The sequence below is a fragment of the Populus alba genome, chromosome 17 (genome assembly GCF_005239225.2).
Source record: "Populus alba chromosome 17, ASM523922v2, whole genome shotgun sequence".
Classification (NCBI taxonomy): domain Eukaryota; kingdom Viridiplantae; phylum Streptophyta; class Magnoliopsida; order Malpighiales; family Salicaceae; genus Populus; species Populus alba.
The window spans coordinates 14,136,626-14,161,908 of NC_133300.1; the positions used below are offsets into that span (position 1 = coordinate 14,136,626).

The 25,283-nt window shown below is 30.4% G+C and overlaps 1 pseudogene; it reads left to right on the plus strand.

Moving 5' to 3' along the window:
- The first annotated feature begins 17,540 nt into the window (after positions 1 to 17,540).
- LOC118029396 (receptor-like protein kinase FERONIA) lies at positions 17,541 to 21,972 on the plus strand (annotated as a pseudogene).
- The last annotated feature ends 3,311 nt before the right edge of the window (positions 21,973 to 25,283 follow it).

Sequence of the window (25,283 nt, forward strand, 5' to 3'; positions counted from 1 at the left end):
TCCACATAGTCTTTTTGTTTCAGATCCCTATCTAGTTGTATAAAATTCTCATTTAGTTGTATCATATTTTCACCTGAATATTCATAATAATATATCAAAAATCTTTCAATATATTTTGATGTCATCATAACAAAACATTTACAACATCTTGTGAATGATACCATGTAATATATCTGACAATTTTAAAAATATGAATAATCTTTGAATTCTAGGTGTGATTGAAAATTATCTAAATTTTTTATATGGGACAAGAGTCATTTCTCTACCAGTTTTGGATTTATAACTAACATGTTTACATGTTCTGAACTTGACCAACTCTATATTTTCAAGGTAATACAATATCGTATGTTTAGATACATGCATAAGTAAGTTTAGAAAACTGTCCAAAGGCTTGGAACCTTGCCAACAAACATGTATTTGCCTTTGATATTCCAGTTTTCACTCCGGAGCACTCTGCATATTCATCATTAAGTGGAACCAATTTTTCATGTTATTTGGCCACTCAGCCGCAACATCACTACTCTTTCAAGCTAACAATATGAACAAGTGAATACTTACTAATTAAGAAGTTAGTTATATCTAAATTTATGAAAATCAATAAAGAAAGGTCCGCATGTTAAGGACGAAAAATCTGACGTTTCATTTCCTGCAGAACGTTACCAATATATTTCCATAATTAAAAAAAAAAAAAACAATTCCAAGGAAATATAAAGAAGTCTGATTCTGATGTCTTAAAAATTAATTTTCTTGGAAAGTGCGGATTTTTTTTTAATGTTGAATAGATTGCATAACGCCAACGACTTGGAAGTCTTTGATGCCTTTCAAAGGTCACTGCTACACAGCACAGACGAGACGACCTGTCAAAGGTCTTCTTCCATTTCCAATTGGTCCACTCTATTTGCTGCCTAATGTTTACATGAAACTGGGCCCAGAGGCTTGGAACTTTGCCACCAACATGTATTTGCCTTTCATATTCCATTTTCCATGCCGGAGTGGGCATCCTATTTTAAAAATTGACCTTTTATTTTTTGTTCAATTCTGCATAATTCTTAATTTCCCTTTCACTACACTACCTACCTGTTTATGCTTAACATGAAAAGAAAAAAAAAAACAATTAGACAACTCAAAGCATGATTGATGCAGCCGATCGTGACCTATAAGGATAATTTTATGCATAGAAAAAGATTACATATATGAACTATAAATTTATAATTTAGTTATCTAAAAATAAAACTAATAAAGTCTGCTTTCTTAGTTTGTTTAGAAATTTTATTACATTTTTCTTTATTTTTAGGGTTTCCTAGTTTGTTTAGTTTGGTTTTTGAGCTTATATAAAGAGTTGTAAACATCTTAAAGAATCAAAAGAAATAATGAATTTTTCTTTTCATTAATAAAACTATAAATTAGGGTTCTTATGCTCTACCCTATTTTAACTATTATTTCTTTTTCTTGTTATTGTCCTATTGCTTGTACTTGTGTTAATTACCCTCCAAATCCTCCTTGAAAAAACGCTTTAACCCTTTCAAGTTAAGAAAACTGTTATCTTCTTTTTTTTGTCCAATTAAAAAATAATTTTACAACGAAGATCTAAATAAAAATCATTCTTTATATTTCGCCCTCTCGATTTCAATTTATTTTAGAAAATATGTTATGAGTTTATTCTCGTTGACATTGACTCTATTAAAATAACTCATAATTAAGATGTAAACAATCCTATTTTTCAAAAAATAAAAATTTAAAAGATTTTAAACCTTTCAAGACATGAATCAAAACTCTACACCTTAAAAGATTTTCTCAAAAACTACCAACTTCAAAGATCCAGTTATTTCGATTATTAATAAGCTTGATTTAATTCATTTTTTCTAAAAACTATGACCATTCATCATTCAGCCGTTTTGATAAAACATTGTCCAAAGAATTTTCTAACTTAGTTCTCAAACAATTGGTGGCAATATTTTTCTCAATAAGTAAGATTCTCCCTAAATATTCATATAAAGATAGGAATTGTTGACAACAAAAATACCTTTGAATTCAATCCCTGCCTCTTTTTATTTCATCTCAACCTTTGGTGTCCCATGCTATCTTAGGATTTCATTATAATAAATTATGTAGATGAAGATATCGGTTACTCTTTAGATCTCATGAGGATAATCAAAGTCAAATGATGGACCCAATTCAGAAAAACTCAAGCTTGTCCTCAAGTTGTGCATGCTCGGCTACAATCTCATCAAACTCCATAGCTGCAAGCATCCCCATCAACTCCATCTTAAGAAGGACAAACAATTCTCACTACAAGATTTCACAGTTTTACCGACAGAAATATTTCGTCAGTGTGTGGTTACGAGTTCGTCAGTAATTTATTTACTGACATCATCACCGACGAAATACGTTCGTCGACTTTTCTTTCGTCGGTAATTCCACATTTCATCGCTATATCGGTCGGAAACACAAAAAAACCATTTGCCGATGGTTTTACAGATGGAATTTGCGCACAAAAAAAAAAGTTTCCCGCTTGAAATATACCAACGGATTTTATTCCGTCAGTGATATCGTGATTTACTGACGGCCATATACCGTCGGTAAATTTATCAGTGCATGTTTGAAATATCGACCGAAGATATCCGTCTGTAAATTCATCGGTACTTGTGGTAGCTACTGTTAAATGCCGACGAATTCATTCCATCGGTAAAGCTGTCGGTGAGTGTATGAAATACCAACCAAATATATCTGTCTGTAAATTCATCGGTGAATGTGGCAGCTACTATCAAATGCCGACAGATTCATTCCATCGGTAAAAAACCCTTTGTAATATTTTTTTTTAAAATTTGTTTTTAAAAAATTATTTAGAATACATAATATAAAATTATATAAATTAATGGTAATAAAAACCAAATTATGCAAATAAAAATTTCTATTAAACATCAAAAACAAAAAAATAAAGTTAAATAATATTCATTACAAACTGAATGTGTTAAAAAATATATAAAATGAAATTTTAAAGATAAATAATATTTATAACAAATTAATATAAAGGTGGAGCTAGAGGAGGAGGAGGAGGAGGAGGCTGGTGGTTATATGGCCAAAAAGGATTAGGCGCACATGTTCTGCTCTATGATGCCATGTTCATGACCATTTCGTGAAGCTGTTCATGATCCACTTTTTGTTGTGCATACTCCACTCTTTGTTGTGCATGAGCCGCTTTAAGTTGTGTATACTCCGCTGATAGATGGTTGTATTTTTCGGTGAGCTGAACTGTGTATTGCTGCAAGGCCACAAACTCCTTAGATTGGAGCTCGATATTGATTGGGAGCTCCTAACAGTTGAAACACTACGAGCCGATCGCAAGTTGTCGGCCGTAGTGTTGGAGAGCTCGTAAACCTGATTTTTATCGGGTCCACCAAACGATCCAACGTCCATCCATAAATTCGAATCGAATTCCGGATGGGTCAAAGGATCGTCCCCATATCTCTCCCTCAACCGATTATTACAGGTCTCCTGAAAAAAAAAATTAGTCATCATATTCAATTCAATAAACATAATAACTTACAAAATAAAATGGTTGAACAAATATACCATGAAATGTTGAGCACGGTTGTCAACGAACTATTGCGTCCCCTTTTGGTGGTCTTGACTCCGCACGTGCGTCTCCACAAACAGCTCCATCGGGCTCGGCTCACGTCTAAGAGACGTAGCTTATAATGAAAAAAGATTTATTAACAACAAATTAATTTAACAATATATTTCATTTAAATTAATCTTACCATCCATTTTGCATGTGCAGCAAACGGAACAGAGCCGCCGGTGTGCGTTGTCACTGAGCCATGAATTGGCCGATTCCGTCTGCCAGCACCGGACTGTGAGCGTCGTATGAACCGCTTAGATGTCACGTGCTCAAGATAGTGCGGCCATATATCTTCCAGGATGTATATCCGTTTGAAATCCCTCCAAACCACAATATCGTTCTAGCCTTGGAAACCCCTATCTCTGGCGGGTTTTTTTGCTCTTTTTTGTGCTTCATACCAAAAATCACGCAACCTATTTTGTAAATAATTTATTTACATTGAAAGGTCGTCCTTCCACTATGCCTCGTACTTGCAGGTAAATTGATTTCGCTGCGAAGGCACACCACCTCTACGCTGTGAACTAGCGCTGGAAGAGGCATCATCGGTTGATACATGTCTCTTCTTGAGAGGCACCTAAGGAAATATCATCCTCGCTGCTAGACGAACTAGCTGCGACCATACGTGAGCGACCAACTCTGGTTTTCACTCTACGCATCTGCACAATTTTATACAATTATTTATATAATTAAATTCAAATGTTAAAAAAAAAAATTGACAGCACCTCCCCTATACTGGATACTACCCAAATCCACAAACATGCAAATATTAATAATAGCCATAACCAATTGACCCAATATATACTAATTATTCCAACATATTCAATTACTAATTCTAAGTTAAAACTCAATATTAACAATTACAATTCAACAAATTTATTCAATAATTATGCCAATACAAACAATAAATATATTCAATAAATTAAAAAAAATACTCTAGAACAATTAAAATAAATAGAAAAAATTAAACACAAATCATGCAATAATAGAGTAAAATTACTAATTATTCCAAACATCTTCAATTACTAATACTAAGGTAAATTCAACATTAAGAATTACAATTCAACAAATTATTCAATAATTATGCTAATGCAACAATAAAATATATTCAATAAATTCAAAAAAAAACTCTAGAAATTAAAATCAATGGAAATAATTAAACATAAATCATGAAATAATAAAGTAAAATTACTAATTATTCCAACATATTCAATTACTAATTCTAAGGTAAATTCTACATTAACAATTACAATTCAACAAATTATTCAATAATTATGCTAATGCAACAATAAAATATATTCAATAAATTAAAAAAAAAACTATAGACTTTAGGAACGAAATATGCTTACCTTAATAATATATTTATTTCAAGACTTTTACTACATTAAAAAAATACACCAAAACAAAAGGCATAACAACAATAAAATAGCTAAAATTAAAAAAAATCCTTAAAGTAAAATGAAATAGAGGAAACACATACCTTTTTAGATTGATGAAGATTCAAAAAAAAAAAAAAACTAGTAACCTTTGCCAGAAATATTAAGGAAATGTCAGGAAACAAAATCGAAGAGAGGATGGGAAATTAAGAACCAAAAGGAGAGGAAAAAAATGAACTAAAGGGGCGGTTGCTGGGATTTATAGTGTAATTTTACCGACGGATTAAAAAATAATTATTAATTTTAATTTATTCCGTCGGTGAAGTGTCAAAATCCATTGGTAATTTTTTGAATTTCGCACCAAAATTTTTTAATTGCCCTCCATATTTTTCACGGTCCATCGGTAATTCCGTCGGCAAACTGACGAGGTTAGAGATGTATTTAATGCACCGCCCTTTGTAATTTGCACCATCCATTGGTGAATTTATCGGTAATATTAACCCGCTGACAACTCACCGATGGACGTGAATCCGTCAACATAGTCGTCGGTGATTGTGGCATTTCAAGTAATTATTTTCGAACTCTTTGTGAAATGACGACAGGATGAATTCTGTTAGTATGGGCGTCGGTGATTTTGGCATTTCAAGTAATTATTTTCGAACTCTCTGTGAAATTTTGACGGACCTTATTCCATTGGTATGGTTGTCGGTGATTGTGGCATTGTACAAGAAAGGTTGTATTTGTATTGTCTATTTACCTTCATGCAAAAACTTAAATGATAAACTGTCCATCGCATAAAACAATAACAACAGTGCTTAAACAGTAAATATTTTGTCTTACAAAATATATCATCCATAATCTAAATTACATGAAAAAAAAGGTTTTACATAGGGCTTCATTTTGATAGTTAGTTAGAATTTTCTTCTCCTTTGTCATCAATTGAATAGTCATCACCTTTATCGCAATCTTCAATATGGATATCATCATCTTCATTGATGTTTGCTTGTCTGCTAGAGCTCAAAACAACATTCAATTCCTCTGCATCAACATTAACAAGACTATCATCGAAATCACAAAAATTTGAATTTTCTTCCAATTCAATCGAAGGAGCAACTCGATATGGTTCAACCAACTCATTAACTTGAAAGACTTCATCTCGCACACTTGTGTCTTCGTTCTCATCCTGGACAACCTCGACACAACTCTGGGGTTTCATTTTTAAAATGGACAACCAATCCACTATTGATCGATCCTTTCTAAATGAAGGGGTGTATGTGTAATAAACTTGTTGGCATTGCTTTGTGAAAACAAAGACATCATTTATGTTGCGGAGTCTAGCTTTTAAGTTGATTTCGACCAGACCATAGTGCAGATCAACTTTGATTCCTCTGTCAGTCATGTCATACCAATAGCATTTGAATAAAAACACTATATCTGCTCGCTATGACATTGCAGTTCGACAACATCTTCTAATCTACCATAGTAGTCAATTTCTAACTCACTACTAGTGGATCCCTTAACATAAACAACGTTGTTGTATGTCTTTCTTCCATGCCCGTTTTCTTCAATATGGAAAATATATCCATTGACAAAATACCCGTTGTAGCACTTAACTTTTCTTTCAGGCCCCAGGCTTAGTGAAGACAATGACTTAGGTACACTCCTTCCCATTTAATAAACCTTGTATGTAATGTACATTAATAAATAGTAAATGAACGAAAATCTCGTAATGACATGCATACGTACAATAATTTTGCAAGTTAGAATTAGTTTGTGATAGTGCTTACATCTGTTTTGAACCATGTGAAAAATTGTTCATCTTGTAATTGAAATATTTGGGATTTGGTCAGTTGTGAGTTATTGGAGAGCAAATATTGTCAATGTTGCCTACAAGTGATAATGAGTGTATGATATTACAATATATAATTAACAATATATTACTGACAAAGTTTAATTAGTATTACACATATATAAACTTACTGAATAGAAGGTCTCAGCTTATCACAGTTAAATAGAACATAGTTGTGTGCTTGTTTGAACTTTATTTCCAACAAATATCTTCCTCTTACGATATTTTTAGGTGTGGGTCATCCAGTATTGGAGAATTTTGACAAGTTCCCATTGAAAGGCACTTCACCGCCATCATCATGCCGTGGAACGCGATTGATTCTCGTTTTCAGATGAGGTTCAAAATAGTATGAGATAAATGTTGAGATCTCCTCAACAATATAGGCCTTACATACCGAATCCTCAACAATCACTCGCATTTTAAATGGTAAACCGGTCATGTCACCGTACGGAGCTGCCGTTTTGAATCCGTCGGTAAAAATCACTCGTAAAAACCTCCACGTCAGCGAACCGCTTTTTTTTAATTCTGAACTTTCTGTCTGTAATTCAATCGGTAACTACCGACAGAAAGTGTCCATCGGTAGTTACCGACTGAATTGCGGACGAAAAAAGTTTCATCGGTAAGTTCGACCTCAAATTACCGACAGAAATATTCTGTTGGTAAATCCGTTGCTATTAAGTGAATTTCTGGTAGTGTAATTCTAGGAGATTTTGATAAAAGACGCAGTCTTAATGTGTTAACCCAATCTGATGTGACAAAACCTTCTGTTAGGTCTACACATGTGTCTCATTTATTCATAAAAACATATGTTAGGCTATCCGTATAGTTTGTCTAGGTCAGATCCTTATCTAGTTGTATAAAATCCGTATTTTATTGTATCATATCTTTACCCGATTGCTCAGAATGTTTAATTATTATAAGCTCGATTACATCAGTGGTTTGAATCTCTATGTATTAAAAGGAGCTGATTAATCTCATGTCCTCTCTATATCTCTTTTTTACAACTTCTATCAATAATAAAAAAAAGAGTTTGTGCTGTAAAAAAAAAAAGATATCTAAGCTACCAAGATTTTAGATTTTTTTTTTTTGTGTGTGGATAAATGACATCGAACTTTATGTAATATTTATATTTATATAACTAAACTAATAATATTTCAATTAATCTAATTTTGTACTTTTATTCATCATGAATATGTCAAACTTACTTTTAGATTCCAATGAACTCCCCCGATTTCTCTTTTAAGTGAAAGCCCAATAACCTAATATCAAAAGATGAAACTTGAAAAATAAAATTTTAAAATAAAAACATCGAAGAAAAAACACAAGTCAACCCAGGCTCACACAACTACCCATTACCCTCGATATGAGATCAGAATAAAAAAATAAAATTAAAAAAAACTTAAAAAAAAAAGGATCAAAGTTAATGCCAAGAAAACAATTGAGTCCACCTGGGTTAACTTGATTAACTCATAACTTGGGTCAACCTCACATAAACCGGGTTAATTTGATTAACTCGTAACTTGGGCCAACCTTATATAAAGGAAAGTGGAAAAAATCACTAAGATCATGACCTAACAATCTAATGTCAAAGAATTAAATTGAAATAACAAAATCATTAAAAAAAAACAATGTAAAAAAAGTTGAGATAGCTATGATTCACTCAACTAACTCGCAATCCACAGAATGTGATCGGGATAAAAAAATATTTAAAATAAAAGGGACCTAGAAAAAAAGTTCAAAGAAAAATAAAAGGAATATCGAAAAAACCCGAAGTCAACCCAGGTTAACTTAGCAAACCTGAAACTCTTGATAACCCCACAAAAAGAATCACAAAGCTTAAGGCATAATAATGTAATTTCAAATGATGAAATAAAAAATAAAATTAAAAAAACCATAAAACAAGTCTAAGACATGTGATATGAGATCGAAATAAACTTACATAAAAGAATGAGGAATAAACCACGAAGCTCACGACCCAATAACTTAATGTCAAATGATGAAATAAAAAAATTAAATAAAAACCATGAAACTCAAGACTAAATAAAAATTAAAACTTGAATGAATATGGGTTCACCCAGCAAACCCATGACCTAGGATAAAATAGAACAAGAAAAGTGGAAAAAACCATGAAACTCAAGATCCAATAACCTAAAATGAAATGATAAAATTGAAAAATAATAAATTTTAAGAAAACGACATTAAAAATATTGAAGTTAAATCCGGCTAATTCTTGAAACTAGTGACCTGAGTCATAAGATTAAAGATTAAACCATAGACGACAAACTCTAAAAAATACCAAGCAAAATCCCTAATCATCCAAAATTAGATAAACAAAACAAATATCAATAAAAAAACAAGGACCAAATCTAGCATAAAAATTGAAAATTGAAAAAAATGATAAAATAAAATAAATACAACCAAAATTGATATAAATACAACCTGGAGGACACAATTAATTTTTGAAAGGGCTGGTGCAAATTTTGAGGCTTGGAGAGAGAAAAGAAAGAGAAGAAAAAAAGGTTCATCAAAGCTTAACCTCACCTCCATCGTGAATACGTGCCTTATCACTATGAAAATGATGATGCTCTGCTTTACACATTGTAGCGGACAACGACATTTGACCAATGCAAGGTGCCATATGTGCCGTCTAAAAAACACGAATGCCTCGTACTTGCTGGCATGTGAGTGGCATGCACCAACCACCTTTTTTAAAATTAATTTTATATATGGTCAAATACTTAATTGCTTTACATCCAAATAAATAATTATAAAATAACTGCATAAGTGTCCCCAAACATGAGTTCTATTATAATTCTTTTACTATGCATTTAAAGTGCAAAAAAGCTACAAAGCCCTTCTTCCTATTTTTTTTTTTTTTTTAACTTTTAAGAGCATGTAAGTCATTAAACTATTCATTTGAAATGTAAAAAAGACTTACTTGCTCGTATTCAAAATGATAATGACTAATACATCTAATAGAAAATACCTTCCTACTTCTAGAAAATACCTTCCTACTTCTAGGACCAAGTTAAATGAGTTTTTTCTCTTAAAAAAAAAGTTTTATTGTGCAAATCCACGATAAAAATATGAGTGTATGCATAGTAAAAAACCGAGCTCTTTATTATTACTTTTTTGTAATGTCTTGAAATTGTGGTTGCATGTTGACTTTTGTTGCTATTCCTCACCATGATTCTTCTCTTTTTGAATATTTTGTTCTAGATGGATAAAGAATATTAATTAGAATGATTGAAAATAAGTACCGATTTCGCTTTATGTTTATTTAGTATTAATATATCAATATTTTCATTCACTAGTAAAAAACCATAACATTGAAATATGGATCTTTTTAAAATAATATTTTTTACGATGAAAGAAATAAGTAGTTATAGTAATTGTTTTTCCCAGTTTAAAAAAATGAGTTTTTAATAGCAATCATCTATCTACTTTTTTTATAATGAACTTGATTGCTATGAAAAAGGTTTTAATGAAAAGAAAATCCTACAAAAGGAAAGACCAATTCAAATGAATAAAAAAAATACTTACATATTATTAAAAACAATTAAATTAATGAATTTCTCAAAAAGTGTCTTATAAGCCCTGTGTTTGGTATTGCGGTTGCTGTTGTGGTTGTGGTTTTAAAAAAGTTGTTTTATAAAAAGTGCTTTTAGTTGAGGTTGGTTTGAAAAAATATATGTTTGGTTAAAACTGTGGTTGAAATTGAGGTTGAACAAAAAGTAGTTTTATGTGTTTGGTTAAAAAAAATGCTTTTCAAATTGAGGTTATAAATAATTAATATATATATATATATATATTATTTTTAATTTAAATATTGTAGATTTAACTATTGTTATTACATCATGAAATAAATAATATTGATATCAAATATTTTTTATTATTCCATTAAACTATGTGCAATGTAATTACATACGAAATCTATCCAACAAGGACTATATTTTCCATGGTTTTTTAAGCGCGCAACAACAAAAACTAAATTTTTTAATTTATGTAGTGTTATTAAATAATAAAGATTGTGATATCTTTATTATTGGAATTGCGATCAAATTCCACAAATGCTACGTCATTATGCGATATCGTTCTAATTTATGTAGTTGTTAAATAGTATTAAATACTAGTTTTTTGAGTAAAACACAATTTTTTTAAAAAAAATTACAATTTCATTACGTACAAAAGTCATTCGATAACAACTACAGTTTCCATATAATTTTTTGAGCTTGCAATAAAATTAGGTAAAATATTATCAGGAATAAAATTAAGATTACAATACGAGTAAATTTAATTCACCTTAAACTAATTTTTTTTTTAAAATATTGTTCAAGATTAACTGCAATTGTTTTTCGAGGGAAAAAAACTAAACTTTTTTTCATTGTTTTTTTTTTTTAAAATCTAAACTTTTCTCGCTAGTTTTCAAAAAAAAAAAAAAAAAAGAATAACGAACATTGCGACGAGTGAACTCGATGCTAACAGAGAAGGTTGCCTCCTTTCAAAGAATTGTTGAAGCTGCCGGGCATCTACGTAGGACCTGTTGCAAAGTATTTAAATAGTGGAGCATGGCTCCACTGTTGAAACAGTGGAGCCATGCTCCACTGTTCCTAAAAGTAACCACGAGAAAATGCTGCTTCTCAAATTCTACGGCTGCGCAGCAAAAATCAGTGGACCCTACCACCTAAAATCAGGTTTGTTTCCTTTACCACACGTTAAAATGTGTGGCTGCTGGTGAACCTCACCCGCAGCCACATTGCCAAACACTACCTAAATCATCATGGTTGTGTGCCACCTTTTTATTGTCTGAAAAGCTGAAATAGAAAGAAGTGCACTAAGACATATCAAGAATCACAAGCCTCTCAACAAAGTGCTTCAATATATTAGATATCCAATAATACACAATAAGAAAGATCTTATCAAGAGACTTTAAAATGCTTCAATATATTCAAAATTTGATACAAAGTCCGGATTCTAACAAGTCTAATTTAATAAATAAATAAAATCATTACAAAACAACATTCACTATTACATTTATTCATGACAAAATATTCATTCAAAACTTCAGACCATCAATGATATCTTTAATTTGTATTCAAAATTTATGATTGTATACATAGATAATGCCCTTTTATTTTTAAAATCAATAACCAAACATTTCAACAACTTACAAAAGTTTCTCAATATCATCAAATAAAATGAATTAGTTGTCTCGACCTTAAAGAGATGTCAATTAAAAATACCTTTTTTAGGGTACAATATATATTAAGGATCAATAACCCTTATCACTAGATAAATAAAATTTATTGATAAATCCATAGATAAAACCAAGAGTAAAACCCAGCTTTAAAGGTTTATGGGATGCCTCAATTATGTTTTAGATATTTTTACAAATCTTAGAACCATATGACAACCTTTGTAGAAAAGACTTGAGAAAAACTCTTCAGCCTAGAATCATGGAATGATCAAAATTGTGAAAACTCTTAAAAGTCGACTCAAGAGTTTTTCATGTTTAAGGCTTCCTAATATAGAGACCTTTTTTTATAGTTGAAATTGATGTCTTTGATATTGGTTACAAAAGTATTCTTAAACAAAAATTTTTAAAATCAAGAATATACAATATTATTTGGGTATCTGGTTAGTTCCTCGAGAAAATCATTCAACTATTAAAAAGAAAATTTTATTAATTCTTTTATGCATCTAACATTTTCAAGATGAATTGTTTTTTAAAAATTTCTTTCACGAATAAATTGTCAAAACTGTAAATATGTTGTTGAAAAAAAAAAACAAAATATTGTGTCAAAACAAATCTTTGTCAAGTGACAAGATAATATATCAAAATCTGATTTCAAGATTGAATTCATAAAAGAAGTTAAAGAGTCTTTACTAGGCTCAAAACGAGCATCTCAGTCAAGAAGTCAAAAGAATCATACTCTTACACCATTAAAACCAATTCAAGCCACAACATCAAGCATTCAAGATATTTTAAGGAGGTTATGACCTCCTATTGTGAGGCTAGTTTTTAATTGCCTCAAATAATCAATTTTGAATCCTTTCATCAGCATCACCTAGTCCAAACTCCGACCTTATAAATTATTCTTAATCTCTTCAAACACCCTTGTTCGTTCAATCCTAAAATGCACCTTCAACAACATTATTGTCGATGCCGAGGATTTTTATGGAAAATACAATTTCTTAGTTATTATTATTATTATTTTCTATTTAGTTTAATAAAATATTTTTAATTGTGATTTTTTGGTTAATTTTTGTTTTTTTTAAGATCAACTCAAAAAGTTATAACTAATAGAATATTACTAGTTATTTTTTTGAGAACCATAAAATTTTCTTTACACACAATAAAAAAAATAAAAAAATATATTTATTGCATGTAGATATATATATGGTATTAGTAAAATAGTAAATTGATGACAACATTGTAAGACTTTCATGTTATTATTTTCAGAAATATATTGGACATCATTATCCTTGCCAACTTATCAAGTGATATTGTAGAGAAAATAAGAAAAACAATATTCAATAAGAATATAATTAAAATGATTGTATAAATTAATAAGATAAAACAACGTGAATTCACTAGTTATATATATCTAAATTTATTAAAATCAATAAAGAAAGGTCCACATGTTAAGGACGAAAAATCTGACGTCTCATTTCCAGAACGTTACCAATATATTTCCATAATTTTTATATATATATATATATATATATATATATATAAAACAATTCTAAGGAAATATACAGAAGTCTGATTATGATGTCTTAAAAGTTACCAAACTATTGATTGCATAACGCCAACGACTTGGAAGTCTTTGATGCCTTTCAAAGGTCACTGCTACACAGCACAGACGAGACGACCTGTCAAAGGTCTTCTTCCATTTCCAATTGGTCCACTCTATTTGTTGCCTCATAACGTGCATTAGACATTTCTAAGGCTTGGAACTTTGCCAACAACATGTATTTGCCTTTCATATTCCAGTTTCCACGCCGGAGTGGGCATCCTATTTTAAAAATTGACCCTTTATTTTTTGTTCAACTTTGCATAATTCTTAATTTCCCTTTCACTACCTACCGGTTTATACTTAATATGAAATACAAAATAATAATTAGCCAACTCAAAGCATGGTTGACGCACGCAGGAACTATAAGGATAAATTTAAGCATCGAAAAAGATTAGATATAAACTATAAATTCATAATTTATTTATCTAAAAATAAAATTAATAAAGTCTGCTTTCTTAAATGTTTACAACATCTATAAATAGATTAAAAAAAACCCTACATCTACTAGGAAATAACTAGAAATCCAAAATCACAAAGAAAATTAAAATAAAAAACAAAATTAAATCATAAATCCCACAAAACTTAGGAAAAATAACAAAATTAACTTAAACAACAATATCTAGGCTTGATTTCTAATTCCAGGAGATCCAATAGTCTAATAAGAAATATAGTCTTAATATGTTAACCCAATCTGACGTTACAAAACCTCATTTTAGACCTAGACATATCTCATTGATTCATAAAAACATATGTTAGATTATCCACATAGTGTTTATAAATTAGTCTCTATCTAATTGTATAAAAGTTTCATTTAATTGTATAATATCTTTATCTCAATACTCAGAACCTTTAATTACTATAATCAACTACATCAATAGTTTGAATCATTCTTTGCATATTAATGATAAATCTCCTTTTCTCTGTATATCTTTTTTTACCACTCCTAACCAAAAAAAATAAAAGAGTTTGTGTTGTCAAGGAAAAATTTTCTATATAATCTTTACTAGAATTTTGAATTTTTTGTTGTGGGGATAAATGACATCAAACTTAAGTAAATATTTATATAACTAAACTAATTATATTTCAATTATGTCAAACTTACTTTTAGACTTTAATAATCTCTCTCTCTCTCTCTCTCTCTCTATATATATATATATATATATATATATATATATATATATATATATATATATATATATATATATATAGAGAGAGAGAGAGAGAGAGAGAGAGAGAGATGTGTGTGTGTTGAAAAATAAAAGAATTTGGTCCCATGATGATAACCTAAGTTAAGTCAGGTTAACTTGACTAATTTGTAATCCATTATAAAAAATTAGGATAAGAAAAAAAAAGAGAAAAAAAAATTCAAAACTCAATAACCTAATGTCAAAAGATGAAACTAGAAAAATAAAATTTAAAAGTAGAAACATCAAAGAAAAAACATGAGTAAGCTCGGGCTCACCCAACTACCCGTTACCCTTGATATGAGATAGAAATAAAAAATAGTTTTTTTTTAAGAATTAAAAAAATATCAAAGTTAAATCAATAAATAAAAAGTCAAGAAAACAATTAAGTCCACCCGGGTTAACTTGACTAACTCGTGACTTGAATCAACCTCATATAGGAAAGTGGAAAAAATCACTAAGATCATGGTCCAACAATCTAATGTTAAAGAATTAAATTGAAACAAAAAATCATTTAAAAAAAAACAGTGTGAAAACAATTGAGTTAGTTGAAGTTCGCTTAGCTAACTCGCAACCTACAAAATGTGATATGTATAAAAAAATTATTTAAAATAAAAAGGACCTAGAAAAAAAAACCGAAGTAAAATAAAAGGAATATTAAAAAACTCAAAGTCAAGCCGAGTTAACTTGACAAACCTGTGACTCCGGATAATCCCATTAAAAAAATGAAAAAAAAATCACAAAACTTAAGGCCCAATAATGTAATTTCAAATGATGAAATAAAAAATAAAATTAAAAAAACCATAAAAAAATCAAAGACCTGTGATATGAGATCGAAATAAACCCACATAAAAGAATGTGGAAAAAATCATAAAGCTCAAGACCCAATGACTTGATATCAAAAAATTAAATAAAAAAGCTTCAATCAACCTGGGTTCACACAATAAATCTATGACCTAGGATAAGACAAAAAAAAAGTGAAACAAATCATGAAACTCAAGGTTTAATAACCTAAAGTTAAATGATAAAATTGAAAAATAATTAATTTTAAGAAAAGAGAATAAAAAATCAAAATTAAATTGGGCTAATTCTCGAAACTAGTGACCTATGTCATGAGACCAGGATTAAACCATGGAAGACAAAATCTAAAAAAATACTAAGTAAAATTTCTAATTATACAAAATTAGATAAACAAAACAAATAGTAATAAAAAAATGAGGACCAAATTTGGCATAAAAATTAAATGAACAAAATAACAAGGGATTAAATTAAAAATTAAAATAAAATAAGAAAATGATGAAAAAAACAATCAAAGAATGAAGATCAAAATTGCATATAAAAATTAAATAAAATGAAATGATGAGGGATAAAATTGAAAAAAAAATAATAATTAAAAGAATGAGTACCAAATTGATTTAAAAAATTAAATGAAATAAAATGTTTAGGGTTAAAATTGAAAAACAGATAAGGCTAAAAAAAAACATTAATAAAAAAAATAAATAGCAATAAAAATTAATAACTAAAATTAATAGAAATACAACCTGATATGAGAATGAATATTGTTGATGGTTTAGGAATAACTCTTGATAAATGGAAGTGATGATGTGAAATAGCTTTATTGATGATACGAGAATAAATATTGTTGATGGTTTCAAATAGAAGTATATATTGCTATTACTTCTATTATTCTAAAAAAACAAATCTAAATATTGAAAGTTTAAGAGTGGTCTGGTTAATACGGAAATTTTTTTTTAAAGATATAAGAAAATAATTTAAAATAAAAAAAAATATTATTTTTCAAAAAAACCTCTTAAAGCTAGTATCATCAGACTGCCTCTCCCCTGAGTCCCTGACGTCCCAGCTGTGCACATGCTTGAAGCGCAGATTGAAGACGTCTTTGGACGTGTACCTCATGCGCCCAATAACATATTTAAAGGTTTTCAGCTCAATTGATATGATATTTATGTGCATTATATGCATAAAAGATGATTTATTAAGGCTAATACGGGATATGGAATATTTTATTAGTTTTTTAGTTATTTTCAATGTAAATTATTATTATTATTATATTATTATTATGGGGTTAAGAATGACAAATATACTAATAGTATCATAATTTATTTTCATATAAAAAAGCCATAAGGAACCGATTTGGTCAATAATGAAGCTAGCTCTAAGTTAACCATTTCTTGTGTGCATAGAAATATAAACAAATCAGCAAATAAAAGGCCAATGGCTATGACGAAACCGGGTGGCTATTTTAACTTATAGGTGTCATATCTCTTGCATGCTATTTGCTTATAATTTGTAGTTTTATATTTTGTTTGGTATTGTAAGTATTAGGTTTCGGATCTTAAACCAATGATAGGTTTTTTCTAATTCTTTTATTTTTTTTATTAAATTATTTTTCCTGTTTTATTTTGTTGTGCCACTAAAAAATTTTGCGTGTATACTATTTCCAATTGATGTTAATTTTAATGGAAGTATACTATTTTTTATAATAAAATAAATATTCATGTGTATCGAATGAATAATTATAGATAATAAAAACTGTACCAAATATTAGGATAAAAAAATAAAGAATTTCATCCTTTAATAATGTAAAAATATTAAAATACAAGTTGGAATAAAATAAAACATGGCCTAGGGTCACTTAAGAGGAGGTATGATTCTTCCCTTCCTTAATAGTGTCCACCTTCCTCTTTCTTGCATTTTCTTCATCAAACCTCTCGCATGTCCCTAAAAAATGATACTTGAAAGAATAATAAGTGAGTGCGACTGTGTGAGGATGGAAACCACCATTTAGAGGTGGAGACATAGAGAGAAGTTCGGTTAGAGAAGAAACAATTGGAAGAGAACCAAGTTAAGAAGAGTAAGAAGAAGAACAAATCGTTAAAGAAACATCCTTAAATCTTGTTCAAATTCAAGTGGTAAGAAAATCTTTCTTGTTTTCATCTTTGTTTTGATTGAATATTGTTGGAAGGGATGAAACCTCCTTAAATGTGAAGAACTAGGGGTTTTTTTGTATATGCTGATTTATGGAATCTAATGAAACAAATAGAAGTAATTAGCAAAGGAACAAAAACTCAAGTGAATAACAAAGAAAATTAAAGTATATCAAGTGGAAACATAAACATAGGGTCGGCCACCTTTGAGCATGAAGGAGGAATAGAAATTGAATTGTAATCTTCAATGTTTAGAGCTTGAACTAGCACTCACAAGAGAAATAAATGATTAAAAATGAATTTTCCAAGGTGTTATGTATTCTTGGATCTTGAGCTTACAAATTTTAAACCTGAGATTATGGTGAGAAAATGAAGTGCTTGGAATGAAAGAACTCGGAAGAAATTGAACTTGCTGGTTCGGCCATAGGGTAGATTCCAAAGGAAAATTTCTTGGTTTAGGAATAACTCTTGATAAATAAAAGTGATGATGTAGAAATAGCTTACTGATGATATGAGAATAAATATTGTTGATGGTTTCAAATAGAAGTATGTAAGCATATGAATATGTGTATTTGCTTGGAAGAAGAATTTATTAATGGTGAATAGAGGGAAGAGATTGAAGAAAAACCTTAGTGCTTTACCTTAGACATGTTTCGGTCAAAATGAAGTTAAGAAAGATGAGATTTAAAGAGTTGGATAGGTATAGCAACCATAGTATTAATTAAAGAAACTAATTAAGGGTAAAGAGAATGCATTGTTGTATGGGTAGATGATGTCAAATAAGACAAGTCATTTTAAGAGGAAGTTTTAACCAAATAAGGGCTTTGTTTTGGATTAGACTAATCAAATGAGTAGACCCATGTCATGTTATTGATACATTGAGAGACAAGAAAATTGATGAGAAAAGAAAACGAACACCCTCTTTTTTATTAGATGACGTTCGGCCAAATGAACACCAAAAGGAGGAGGAAGAAGACAGAATTTAAATTGATGTATGATTTTGTATAAGGAAATGTATTATTGTGATTGTTAAGAATAAATTATGGAAAAAAAATCCAATGGCATTGGTATGTTAGTGGTTATGAAATAACATGAGAATATTGAACATGAAAAGAATTGTTGTGTTTCTTACCATGGTTTGGAATTTAAGTTTAGATTGAGAGTTGAATAATATTTTCATAAAAAATCAAATTATATGTGATGAGTTACTCCTATGACATAGGAGAGGTGGCGAGTTCAGTATAACAATAAGGAGTTTTCACTCTAGTATAGACTTCAGTTAGCTGCATTATATCTTTGTTAATTAATCATGTCAAATTCTTGATAATACGATGTTATAATTTCTTTAATTTTATCATAAGTTCTTAATAGATTGATTGTGAAAAACTAAAAAAGATGTGTGATTGACTAGTTTTCATAATAAAGATTAGTGATGCTAGTATATTTAACTATCGAAAGATTAGTGATTGACTAGTTTTCATAATAAAGATTAGTGATGCTAGTATATTTAACTATCGAAAAACTAAATTGACTAGTTTAATTAATGGCATTAATATATTTGATGATGGAGAAAAATTAAATTAACTAGTTCTAATTATGGAAACGAATAGTTATTGTCAAATGGAAAAATTAAATTGAATCGACTACTTTCAAGATTGGAAACAAATAGTATTAATATGTTTGACGATCAACAAAATTAAAGATAATTGGGAATAAAAAATTAATAAATTAATCAAGATTAAATAGTTCTTATGAAATTATTGAGAATTACTATGTTGAAAGGATTTTTATCCTTATATAATCTTAAATAACATACAAAATTGTTGGATTCATTATTCTATAATTTAATTACATCTTGTATAGTAAATATGTTTTCAGGCTCATCTTTTGTTTATGTAATTTAATGACATTAGAATAGACTAGGTTATCATGTAATGAAGAATTAACTTCTTCTTCCTTTTTTTTTTTTTTTTGTAAATAGTTTGTGGATGTAACTGAATTTCTAGTAGTTAATACTTCTAGTTAATGTATTAATTATTCCTATGAATAAAAAATTAAAAAACTCGGCTTTGAAAATGGGTTGTTATATATTATATTATATGATATAAGTTAGATAGTTGATATAATTTTTTTTTTTTAAATACATGATATAAGATTATTTAACAATTAATAGATACATAATTAACTATTATACATATAATTTTTAAATATAAAATATGTTATGTATCGAACAAATAATAGGAGAGTTTTCATGTATATACAGTTCTGGAAACGGCAGGCACTGGACTGCAGACATCAACTCAGAAGTGGCCCTTCTAGATCAAGACAGCTCCTTAACAAATCCCACAGAAAAAGTTGCCTCCACTAGGTTTTTACCTTAATATCTCTCTCCCAATTCAATACAACGGGACCTAAGTTTGTTCGCCTCCATTTTAATCCTGCTTCCTTCACTGGTTTCAACAGGTCTAAAGCATCTTTTTCTGTCACATCCGGTCGCTAGACCTTACTTAGCAACTTCAGTGGCATCCATTACACTGACCCTCGTGGTGAACGAGGTTACGCCAGAGAATTCATCTTAAGTGTTGTAGATGAGCAGAAAAATCTGAGCATAACGTTCACGCCAAGCCCTCATGTAGCTGATGCATATGCTTTCATCAACGGGATTGAAATCGTATCCATGCCCACCAATCTTTATTATTGGTGCTGCTGTTTCGGGCATTGTTGTCTTCTCAGTTCTATTTCTCTTGATTTTCCGGAGAAGAGTCCAAAAATTCAAGGACCTGGTTTCTGGTGATGCAGCTTCAAACTTAAGCCCTCTTGTTTCCTCTTCAAGAAAGTCAACAAAGACCCATAGGCCATCTCTACCTTCTGATCTATGCTACCGTTTCTCGCTAGTTGAGATCATAGCAGCTACAAACAACTTCGACGATTCTTTCATTATTGGTGTTGGTGGCTTGGGAAACGTGTACAAAGGATTATTTGATGGTGGAGTCAATCGTGCTGCGATCAAGCGATTGAATCCAAGTTCCCGGCAGGGTGCAACCGAGTTCAGGACAGAGATTGAGATGCTCTCCCAGCTTAGATTCCGCCATTTGGTTTCTCTAATTGGTTACTGTAATGAGAATAATGAGATGATCCTGGTGTATGATTATATGGCTCGGGGGACGCTTCGTGATCATCTCTACAGAACTGATAATCCTCCACTTTCATGGACTCAACGCCTAGAGATTTGCATCGGTGCTGCCCGTGGGTTGGATTACCTTCACACAGGTGCCAAGCACACTGTCATTCATCGTGATGTGAAGACAACAAATATCTTGCTGGATGAGAAATGGGTGGCCAAAGTTTCGGATTTCGGATTGTCCAAAACAGGCCCTACGAGCACATCGAAGGGCCACGTGAGCACCGCTGTGAAAGGTAGCATAGGGTACTTGGATCCCGAATATTGTCAACGCCAGCAATTGACAGAAAAATCTGATGTCTATTCATTTGGGGTTGTGTTGTTCGAGGTATTGTGTGCTAGACCAGCAATAAACCGATCAGCAGTGCCAGCAAGTCTAGCAGAGTTGGCTAGACAAAGCCACAGCAACGGAACGATTAATGAAATCATTGATCCGTATCTGGATGGAAAGATCTCACCAGATTGTCCGAAAAACTTTGTTGATGTTGCAGTGAGATGCTTGCTCGAGAATGGAATCGAAAGGCCATCGATGACGGATGTGGTTTGGGGCCTTGAGTTTGCATTACAACTGCAAGAGAGCGCGGAAGAGAATGTCAAAGTGGCTCAAACTGAGAAAGAAGTTGACATGGAGACTCCTCTGAAAGGCTCCTCAATCGATGACAGCAGTGATTGTTTAGTACTGGCAGTGAACTAGTTGTGAATTCCCGCATTTTGGAAATGGCAACAACAAGCAGCAGCGACGGACAAAGTTTTCTAAGCAACGAGTCGGAGAAAATGATGTCTGGTGCTGTGTTCTCCGAGATCATGAACCCAAAGGGGCGATGAGAAGCAAGCTAGTTAGCATGCTGCGTTAGTATAGGCCTCAAGACAAAGGTTTCTAGCTGAAATACATATCGATGCATATATATGCATTCCTTGTTTGAATAATTTTGGTAGTGATAATTAGTGTGTCTGATAGAATGATTTTATTGCAGTACTCTGCATATTCAGCATTAACTGGAACCAATTTTTCATGTTAGTTGGCCACTCAGCCGCAACATCACCACTCTTATCACTATGAACATAGGATACTAAAAATGTGTAATTTAGTCTCCACACCAGCAACCTACACAAAGCAAGAACAATATCATACACGTAAGGTCATCCAACATTAGTATTAGAATATTGCAGCCAAAAACATTTTAAGTCCTTTCCTTGCTGCTTGTCATGGGTGCAACGTGACAATAGAGGCAACGATGAGGTTTACTGTGCCTCCTAAAGAGGTGTGTGTTGTTGGGAAGGAAAATATTTTGGGTTTAATAATAAAATTATGATTAAGATTCAGGTGTTATTATCTAGTATTAGTATACCTAAGGTAAACTGCATTATTGTTTGATTATTTTTCTAGGTAAGTTTCTATTCATTATTGTCGTCTAAGGTTCAAGGTAAATCTTCCTCTGTGTGAATCTTTATTTTATGAGCTTAAATCCTAACTATTCTAAAATCTAAAATTTTAGTATCGCATTTATTTTACACCTTGTATCTTTAGTTCTTGAGAGTGTACTCTACTGTGCAGTTTTACACTTTCAGATATTAAAGTCTACATCAAAATCCCTAAAAAAAATGATTTGTAATCCTAATAGATAATCATAAACTGGTTATAATATTCAATTTACATTTTAAAATATGAGAAAAAAAACAAAATTTTTAATGAAAATATGCATGGAAAACATTTTAGTATTTGGTCATATGCATGATTCAACTTTTTTGAGAATAATTGGGAAAGTTTCGTTCTCTCTTGTTTCAATCAGCAATACATTTATTTTCATTGTGACAGACATAAATTCACTTGTTTGTCGTCTGCAAGTAAAAGAAAAGCCACATTCCAAGGAAGATTTAGCTGCCCTTGATGGTCCCTCCATGGGGCTTAAACTTCTGGCCTTCCAGTTCTGCGAATCAATTTGTTGCCTTTGACCTTTGAGGTTAGGAAAAAGAAAAGAGAGGATAAAAAACAAAATTCATTGGAGCCCAACCTCATCTCCATCATGAACATGTGCCCTACCATTGCAAAAAGAATGATGCTCTGCTTCAGTTACTGTAACGGACAACAACATTTGATTATTGGAAGTGCTACACGCGTCGTTAAAAAACGTGAATGTCATGACATAAACCAATCACCTTTTTTAAAATTAATTTTATATATGCTCAAAGACTTAATTGCCTCCCATCCAAAAATATATATATATATATATATAATAACCATATTGAAAAGCCTTAAGTGCCCCTAAACATGAGTTCTCTTACAAAGGCAAAATGGTTCTTTCACTATGCATTCAAAGTGCAAAAAGACTAGAAATTCCTTCTCCTGATTTTTTTTTTTATATACTTTTTAAGGGTATGTAAGCTATTACACTATTCATTTGACATGTAAAAAAAACTTGCTTACACCCATTCAAAATGATAATAACTAATAAATCTAATATACCTAGAGAATGAGTTTTTCTCTTAAGAGAAAAATAATAGTTTTACAATGATGAAATATGAGTGTATGCATAGTGAAAAACCAAGCTTTTTTTATTATTATTATTTTGTAATATCTTGAAATTATGGTTGCATGTTGACTTTTGTTACTATCCCTCACAATGATTTTTCTCTTTTTTAATATTTGGTTGTGGTTGGATAAAGAATATTAATTATGATGATTGAAAATAAATAACGTTTTCACTTTATGTTTATTTAGTATTAATAGATCAATATTTTCATTCAGTAGTAAAAAATCATAACATTGAAATATGGATCCTTTAAAATAATATTTGTTACAATGCAAGAAATAAGCATCGTAATTGTTTTTCCCAGTTTTATAGAATGAGTTTTTAACGAAAATCATCCTCATCTATCTACTTGTTTGATAATGAAGTACAATACCATGATCTTTGCCAACAACATCAACATGTATATGCCTTTAATATTCCATTTTTCACGCCGGAGTGGGCATCCTATTTTAAAAATTGACTTATATTAATTTTTTTGTTCAATTCTGCATAATTCTTAATTTCCCTTTCACTACCTGTTTATACTTAATATGAAATAAATAATAATAATTAGCCAACTCGAAGCATGGTTGACGCAGGCAAGAACTATAAGAATAAATTTAATCTTGGAAAAAGAATCAAGATATGAAGCATAAATTTATAATTTATTTATATGAAAATAAAACCAATAAAGTCTGTTTTTTTAGATGTTTACAAGACTTATACATAGATTAAAAAAAAACTCTACATCTACTAAAAAAAAACTAGAAATCCAAAAGCACAAAGGAAATTAAAATAAAAAATCAAATTAAATAATAAATTAAAAAAAAAACCTGGGAAAAATAACAAAATTGACCCAAACAACAACATCCAGGCTTGATTCCTAATCCTAAAAGATTCAACAATCTGATAAGAGATGTAGTTTTAATGTGTTAAAATCCAATTTAACGCGACAAAACCTCTTAAATCTAGACATGTCTTACTGGTTCATAAAAGCATATGTAAGGCCTTCGATATTATGTATCTAGTTCAAATCTCTATCTAGTTATATAAAATTTTAATTTAATTATATATTATATTGATCTGAATGCTCATAACCTTTATTAATTACTACAAATTCGATTACATCAATCATTTGAATCACTTTCAAAGTATTGGATTAATCTTCTCTCCTCTGTATATCTCCCTTATAACATCAAAATTTATGTAATATTTATATAAATAAAATAATAATACTTAAATTAATCTAATTTTGTACTTTTATTAATCATTGATTAGTACTTAAAAGTGCATGTTTATTAAGGTTTTATATAATCATTTTGCACTTGAAGTATCAATAACTCCTTAACTAAAGTATGTTTTATAATAACAAGTGTGATACTATAAAATGCCTTAATATATGGTAAATGTTCATCTTAAATGCAGGCTTATCATATAAATCAAAGGATTGATTGATGAATTCAACTACTGAAATTTTAAAGATAAAGAAGGGTGAAGCTTAAAAAAGAGATGTTGGTGCAGTCCAAACTGGAACACTATTCGGTATTTGGTTCATATCTCGAGTTCTAGATGTCCAAATGATCTCACATTTTTACACAGATTTGGTGAGACATAGGCCTACAACTTTCATGTGAACATCAAGATCTAAGAATGCCGTTTTAAAGTCCAAATTATAGTAACAACGGAGAAGTCCGAAGCTGTCCTGCAGCCCAGACACTGTTCAGTGTTCAGGCCATATCTTGAGTTCTAGAAGTCCGAATGACCTCATCTTTTTTTTCCTGGAAAGCTAAGAGAATTTCCTAGAACTTTCATGATTTCA